Source organism: Notothenia coriiceps, unplaced genomic scaffold, assembly GCF_000735185.1.
Source record: "Notothenia coriiceps isolate Sejong01 unplaced genomic scaffold, NC01 NC01_scaffold00005972, whole genome shotgun sequence".
Taxonomy (NCBI): domain Eukaryota; kingdom Metazoa; phylum Chordata; class Actinopteri; order Perciformes; family Nototheniidae; genus Notothenia; species Notothenia coriiceps.
Window position 1 is genome coordinate 341243 of NW_011338673.1, and position 8876 is coordinate 350118.

An 8876-nucleotide genomic window follows, 5' to 3' on the forward strand; every position below is an offset into this window, starting at 1 on the left:
ATGCAGTTGGCTTCTAGTGGTGCAGTGACGCATCCTAAAACCTTTTTATAATCTATCGATTAGATTTATGATTTGAACATTATAAAAGTAGGGTAGACATGTGGAGATTATCCGGCTGAACAAAACGTGCATTTATCAAAAAGGTTTGTTTTCCACAGACCTTATTTCCAGCTATTTTCCAAAACCCTGTGGAGAAATCCCATTGCTTTTTGTCGAGGGAACCAGCAGCTTACTTCCTGGTTTTAGGACGCGTCACTGGCTGCACCTCTCAATATGATGCCAATATAAACAAGGTCTTCTGTCGGCTCTGTACATCAATGCCGACCTATGGTGACAAGTAAGTGAAGAGCAGACAATATAAAGGTATTGGCGAAATGTCCCAGCAGTTTAGGATAAAGAAGGTTCTAATCAAATCAATTACATAGGCATTACATGTCTAACTCCTAATGACAGGAAGGCAGAAAGTGCATTATACAAAAAATAATACTCATAATAATAGCAGACATTTTTAACAATGACCACAATATCATTATTTTAATAAACCAAATATGAACAATTGAGGAAAATGAGGAAGAACTGATGATTCAAATGTTGTAGTACAAGTAGTAATGTAGTTTGTGCAAACATTACTATTGCAACAAATGTGTTAATTTTCTTCATTATTAGTCGATTTTTTTTTTGGACGAATGCTCCGGGCCAGTGGTTACAATGGTGGGGCCAGTGATAATATAATGCCAGTGGCATTTTACCCTTAATGTCTACCTCTGCGGTAAGTCACTAGCACCGCGGTGGGCCGGCGGTACCGAAGTGGGCCGGTCGAGAATCCCGGGCTGATTTGTAGTCCCAGTCCGCCCCTGGTTACACCCCTAAAACCTAGATATGTATTTTGGATGTTTTCTATCCAAAAGTCTAAAATAAATCATGCAAAATAGCCAGAGATCTAAAATAATAATAATAATAATTTGTTCCTTTGATGTCTTTCCTTAAAGTTGAACCATACACAGCTATTGATATAGTGTACCTTTCAATCAATTTGTAAACCAAACTCTATTGTAAAATTATAAGACTTGATGCTGTGCTTCAGAAACATTGAGCAACTAGAGTAACCTGGGAACCCCCACCTTGGTACAATCCCTGGTATTCCAGCTGTTTATAGAACAAACCTGAAAATAGAATGATGAAACATAGACAAATAATGTCACAATAACGTCCAATTCATTAACTAATAGTGTTTACAGAAGCAATGGCAGAGTGCTTTGGGTGCCCTTTTTTGTCATATCTCCTTGTTGACATTTGAATTTGTCAGTGCATGTCAGGACTCCGAAATGTTTTCATAATCTGGTTTTATTATAAGCAACACTGGCCAATGTTGAAAAATGAAGTCAAAGAGACAACAACGCGGCCACCGCGGCCATCCGCTCGGCAGACCGGACCCAAGTGGACCACACACAGTGTTTCAGCAAAGCTCCGCATAAAGGAGATATTAGAATACAAGCAAACTGCAAACAAGCCCCCTCAGGCTACTCAGCGGGCTTTCTCTGCATGTTTCGATTTGTATAAACAACGTCGTCACCGTGATAGCGTGATCGCGAAAGGCTTCTTTTAAATATACTGCACGTAGACAAAAACGGAATGTTTGCAGAAGATCAGGATTTGCACATCCTGTATTTCAAAGTGTGTTTTGTGAATGATGTCTGTGTTTGTGTGTGAAAGGGGAAAAAGAGGCAGAGGTTTCAATTTCATATTGTAAATGTTTATAGAGACCTATTTAAATGTATTATGTAACTGATAAATACTCTTAAAATATAATTGGTACACTCCGATTCTTTAGTTTAAAATCCATGGGAACTGTATTTCTAGCAGGATTTCCTCTTCGCTCCTGCTCTGACATGTAACCCCTGAGTCAGATTTGCATTGAGGAATCACCTCACTTTTCCAGTAACACTTACAATATCCGCCTCTTGTCTGTTTATGCTGAAGGTTTATGCAGCCAGACAAACAGGGTTATTTCAAGAGGGACCTTCTCCGTTTTCATGAGAGAGCATATGCAGATTATCATCTCTACCAGCGTCCTGATCCCAAATCAGCCCTTCATTACTGGAGCTTAGCTGAGCAGATACAGCATCAATATTAGATGACAATGATTGGAAGAGGTGTAGGGCCACTCATAAGCTTATAGGCCCTCACCCTCCCCCTCCTCACAGCACATTGTTCACAGCAGGGCCAAGAGATCTACATAAGACGGTATCAGTTAAGACAGATGCCCTTTATCTATTCATTCGTGGTAGTAATTAAGGAACTTTCTTAAAGTAAAGGACATATTTTGCATGTAAAATTGTGTAGAAGTCAGCACTGAAATGAAGCATTAGTGCATATTTCCTCCAATTAGTAGTATGACAACATTTTTGGGGAATTAGAAATGGGGTTGTTTTTTGCTTTAAATGTCTTTGTTCACACTAAAATCGCTCCACATGGTAATAAATACATTGAAGATGATGTTTGCATTCTGTGCACTGGCTACCATGACTAATACTGGCTATACCGAACCGCTAACCCTAACACTAATTTCTAACCAATCCAGTCCTAATGCCTAAATATTAACAACTAGGGTGACCGGGTGTCCTGCTTTGTGCGGGACGGCACAGCATTTTTATAATTGTTCCTGTTTCCCACAAATTGAGAAGATGGCCACCATTTGATTGAGTCGCCCAGAAAGTTGAAACTTGGCTTTTAACCAGTGGATGTTTAGAAAGCAAGAGAGGGCTATCACCGTTAGCTGTGTCACACGTCAATCAATAAAAAAAATGTATTTACTTATGGGTGTGTCCGGTAGAGTGCGGAAAAACCAAAAGAGGATTACTCAACAGAGAAGGTAAAAGCAGATAAAACAACAAACGTTTACCACACTGTGCAGCACTGCGATCATACAGGTCAGCAGTCTGTGGAGGTAAGCTCCAGTAATTCTTCCAGACTCTGAGATTGCAAAATAAATAATATTTGGATCCATCAAACAAAATATTTTCAAGCTCCTTACTTGCATAGTTTGTGCAAACAATGTAATTGATATTTAAAGGGGACCTATCATGCAAAATGCACTTTTTGATGTCTTTCATACATAAATATGTGTCCCCGGTGTGTCCGGGAACTCACGCAGCGTCAGAAAATACAACCCTCTCTCTTTTCCTCTGCACCCAAATCTCTAAAAACGGGGGTACAACGGAGCTGATCCAGATTTGCCGCCGATATGACGTCAAATTGGCGGCGGACCCACAGCACTATCAGAAACGTTGCTATCAGAAATAATGCCCGACTGTTTTTGACGTAATATGGTCGGTGTTTACATTAGCATCACTAACACTCAGAGCTAACCTGCATGTGTGTGAAGAAGCAGGAAATAAAAAGGAGCTCACCTTGTGGTACAACCGGCAAGAGAGAAAGCCTTTGAGCTCCATACTGTTTCAGAAATAATCCTTGATCTAATAATTCTTGCGTTTCATCACCGCAGCATTTTAGACAGTATCTGCCATGTCTCGCATGAGCTGGCATAAACTCGGACCCCTTTTATTTTAATTTTTTCAGTTTAAAAAATATTTTTTTGATTTAACCTTTATTTATACAGGTGAAAATCGTTTTATATATGTTTGTACACATCTGAGACCTGTGCTATTGCCTATAAATAGCATGATAGGCGACCTTTAAAGGCTATAGTTTCATTCAACATTTTCAATTGTTTTGGGTTAGATGGACATTATATTGAAATTTAAACTACTTCTTAGCGTTGCAGTAACATGTCCCGCCTTGTCCCACACAAACACACTCTTTGTCCTACATGTGATTTGTCGGCACCTGGTCACCCTAATAACAACCCAATTAACAAAGGCAAAGAGTACTCCTATATGATGCAAAGAAGTGCGGGTCATCCCTTTGCAATAGCAACGTGTTTGCTTTCCTGGTAACAGACTGTCAGACAAATAGGCTTTTGCTCCAATGGGACATCTTTTGGACTATTGGGAAAGACCTTTCCCCTGTGAGCTTGTAATAAGGCCCAGCGATTACTGAGCTAACTGCTACTACAAGTATGGCTACATGCTCACAATGGCAGTGCTATTATGCCACAGGTAAATGGTTACCATATTCCCCATCTTAATTTAGCCAGTTACCATACAAAGTACAGGTAAGTCCGATGATTAGTTCTGATCTATGCTTTGCAGTATTGGAAAAATCAATAGGCCAAACATATTATTAACTGATTGATGGTTTATAGGTAAATACACTTGTTGTGGTTACTTGCCTTAAAATGTCCTTAAGCATTTTTTGTTTCAATCATTTCGTCCCCAGTATATACCTTGCTGCAGACTCTTCAGTGTGGGTGAATCCACAAATGATCTTCAGCATGACTTTGAAATGATTGGTCTCTCTTTTCTCTTTTCTTTCATTGGAGTATGCTTCTGTCTGTGTTTTTAGAATGCAACTACAGAGTGCTCCTGCTGGGTTCTCCAGAGGCAGATCAAGGTCAGGCCAGGAGTCGCACGGGCAGTGGGACAGTATACTGTGTGGCTGTGTGTGTGTGTGTGTGTATGTGTTGGGGCTGGGGGAGGTAGACGGTGAGAGGGACGCCTCAGGACCCTGACAGCTCCGGTTGCCTGAGCCACGACCGCCGGGGTGGAGGAGGCTAGCCGCAGATCGATCGTCGCGGAGCTGGATCCCTGCGATAGGGGGGCGATTGGATGCGGCGCGCTGGGACTGAATGACATAAGCCCAGACGTCTAAGTGTCCCATTAGCAAGACAGCCGCTCATGTCCCGGTGCATACCCCCGCCCTCCCCCTCAACGCCGATGCTGGCATCATATGGAAAACGGCTCAGGTGTTCCCCTCAATCGCTCGAGGACGATGTGCAACACAGAGGGCAGCAGCCGACACCGACGCTCTGCATGTGGCACTTCTGATCCTCCATATATAACCGAAGCAATTATATCTTTATGGCCTTCATAAATCAGTCTAGGAAGCGGCAACCCAGAGTGCCTGTGTGTACATGTGTTTACATTCATGTGTATCTTCGTATTTGTGCGTTTACATATATGTTTACAACCAAACGGAGCAGGGGACACCCAGGCCAAGTGTGCGCTTTCTCCCCGTTCAACTCACACTGCGGTCGGATTGTTGCGGACCATTCCTAAAAACATAAGAAATAATGACAAAACAAGGAGGCCACACACAGAGAGGCTGCTGTGACACACTGCCTGCTGGGCCCAAACACAGAGGCAGAGATCTGGTGAAGGAACAGCCCGCATGTTTTATTACTCTTCCACCCGCTGCAAATTAGCATATTTACATGTCCTCAAAATGTGCTTCATGGTTGGGATATCCTGCCCGCAGTGTCTATCAAGCTCCTTGGCACCCCCTGATTATACCATAGTCACCAAAGCGGCGTCAAGCAGGGAATTTGCAACTCATAATATAATCTGTCAACAACATTTAAAGCTGCCCATCTTCATAAAAGTACAAGATTAGCTGTGGAGTCAAAACGAGGCTGAATAACACTTTTGAAATTGAGTTTGAATTGAGAGTTGCTAGGAATGTCTAGATGTTCTGATGTCGTTTTAGCCCGTTTACCAAAAGGTACATCGATCAACATGGCTTAATTTAACCAGTAAGGTAACGTTATTCGGTCTGAAGTGTGCTTATATAGGGCACAAACAAAGTCTGAACGGAGGACCTATTCGCATCCCTAAAATTATTATTATTATTATTAGCATTTTTGTAATTAACATTACACATGTTTTCTGAAACAGTAAAGGTTTTTGTCATACTGACAGTTGTTTTGTCACAACACAATTCAGATGTAAATTGTTGAACTTCTAAATCCAAATTAAAGGTAAAAAATAAACCTTTGAAGACCACTCATTCAATCCCAATATGCCCGGATACCAAAAGATTAAACAATACATGTCTGTTGAAATAATACCATTAGTTCTATTATGAGCTAATGCAAAGTAGCTGCTAATCTACTTCCTGGCTGCCATCATTATGACTGCAATTTAAAGTTCACCTATTCAATCATGAGACTTCAAAAATGTGGTCAAAGTACACACTAATTTGGTACGTGAGCGCAGCTCTCCATAAATATTAAGTTTTGTGTTGCTAACGTTTACCTGCCTTGGGACTGTGACAGATTTGGTTTTCAGTGAATTTACTCATCCCAATAACCTTATTTTTAGAGAAACAAAATGGTTCATATACAGGTAGACAGACCTTTATAATGCTAATAACAATCCAATCTTGTTTCACTCAATAAAGTCATCATTTCCTGATTTAATAGCGATGGAAAATAACTTTAAAATGATCAAAAATGTTATAAAACCAAATAATATAATTCCTTGAACAATTTTCAAAACTGATGATTTAATGTTAATGTAACAAAGTTACAAACTTTTTCACGCATTATACGAAAACTTGAAGTGCGTGAGTATAACGCTGTTAGTGTCATGGTAACTGTTATAGTTATATTTTGGTTTTTACAGCACTAATAGACCTTCCTTTTCTTATTACCAAATTAAATGACAAATGAGGTGAACCTGGGTCATGTATTGCCCCTGGGAACCAAGGGTCTCACAACAGTTGGTTGCTTGACCGGTAATCTAGGCTTGCTATCAACTTTAATTATCAAATATATAGAAAATATATTCTTATCAACTTGCAGTATCTTTCTCCCTTAACTTAATGCTTGTGATTCATACAGTAATTTGAGAGATAAAAAAAGGATACGGCCCTTCTGATCTAATCTGGCAACATGAGAATGCCAGTGAAAAATAATGCATGCATGCAACCGCAGACGTTTCTCATTCTTTTTGTTAACAGAGATGTGAGTTGCACAAATGATGGAGTGGAGTATGAATGAGTACAGGAAATGCTCTCTTACTAAGCCCTGCGTGTGGCCAAGAGAGACGGACATAAACAAAGCTCCTCTTTGTGACTCCTCTTCACTCTCTAGTGCTCTCTCGCCTCAACTGTTGGTCTGATCCTAAAAAGTACCTCCCTTATCTTAAAAGTCTTACTAAAATCACTTTATCAGGTATTTTGTAAAAAGTTACTCTAAAAGGTCTTGATTTCTCTTCTAGGCAAATTGGAGAGGGCCACGAGCTTGGGCAGCAATGTGGGACATTTGAAAGAGAAAATAAATACGGTCTGCATCTGAATTATGTAAATAATAAATATGCCACGGAGCATGAACTCCGAGACCTCAGAGAAACTTCAAAATAGTCTCAGGGAGCTCTGAAGTTTCGGAGCAGATGTTCAGGAAGTTTCTTTTAGTCTTTTGGAGGTCCACATATGACTGTCAAGATAAATTATTTTTGGATGGCTGACATGCTTACTGTACAAAAAAGATATTCATCAATGTAAGGCTTAATAGCTAGTTCTTTATCCAAATGTCCTGGCTATACACACTTCTAAAATGATGAATATGAATCAGATTTCCATTAGAAGTTGCATTCAGTTGACAGTTACACATACACATCCAATAGAAGAGTACGTAACACTTTCTATCATTCCTATGTCTATATTGCATTATCAAGACACTTAAATGTGTAATAAAAATATGCTTTAAACACTTCAAAGATATTAGCACTCATAAATATGTTTTATACCAATGATCATCACCCATTATGAGGCAGTTTATAATGACTTATCAGGTCAAGAATACATACATCAGTGGCGGCTGGTGAATCTTTCTCCAGGGGGGGCTCTACAAAAATGAAAGCAAATTTATACACAAACCCAAAACATATGTCATATTACAACCAACCCGGTATCACGGCAAGACGTGAACATGTGACGATTTATCATGCTGGGAGATGTGAAGATGTCACGATTTCGTCCCTTCAAATGTGACAGTTACACGGTATTGTTAACCCATGTTAATCAGTGGAGAAATAACCGGAAATGCCAAGCAAATGCTGCCCCGACGGTCGGTTGTTATTGTCAATATTAATAAAATAATGATTTATTCTTTAATAGTCACACTCGATTACGCCGATTTTCTTGTTGCCCCAGCTGGTCGAAACCTGTTTTAGCAGAAACAAAGGCTACATTGATGTATTAAATCGATGTTAAACCATGCGTGTGGATCTGGAATTAATGTACGTGACGTTGTTCGATTGCGTTGCTAGCCAACAGCTTCGGTTCATGTTAATTTACAAACTCTTCAACTACAACCGTAGTTATATTTAAAAACATGTTAGAAGGCCTCACAAAATACTTTAATGTACATTTTAATTTAAATGTGAAGGAATGTGTGTATAACAAAATACATCCGTCATAAACCGGAAACAGACGTAGGCAAGATCCTCAGCTCGATGATTGGAAGGTTCAGCCGCAATGCACGCTGGGATTTGGTGTTTATTCAATGTGAAATCCGAAAACATTTTTTAAAAATAAAATAATAATTAATTCCGAGTGTGCTTGCTTTTCTCTTTGAAAGTCATCACATAACGGCATTGTAATACACGGTTTGGCTGCATTAAATATTAAATATCTCACATAGATCTCTATTTATAGAGCCCTGCTGAGAAGTATTCTAGACAAACAGGAATAACTGCCGCCAAAACTGAAAACGTGACGCGGATCATAAATATATAAGCAATTAAACATCATCTTACATTTCTTTTCACACAATACGTCTCCTCGCAGTATCAACACTAATTCGGCTGACTTTTATATTTGATCCGATTGGTAGATAGGCTGTATTTACACCATAACGGTGCACAGCTGATAGAAAGGGACACCTGGTGGTTAAAGCATGTTATTGAATTTTATTATTTTATTATTAGATATTAATATGATTCCTATAAAGCAGGGGTGGGGAATCTCCGGCTCCC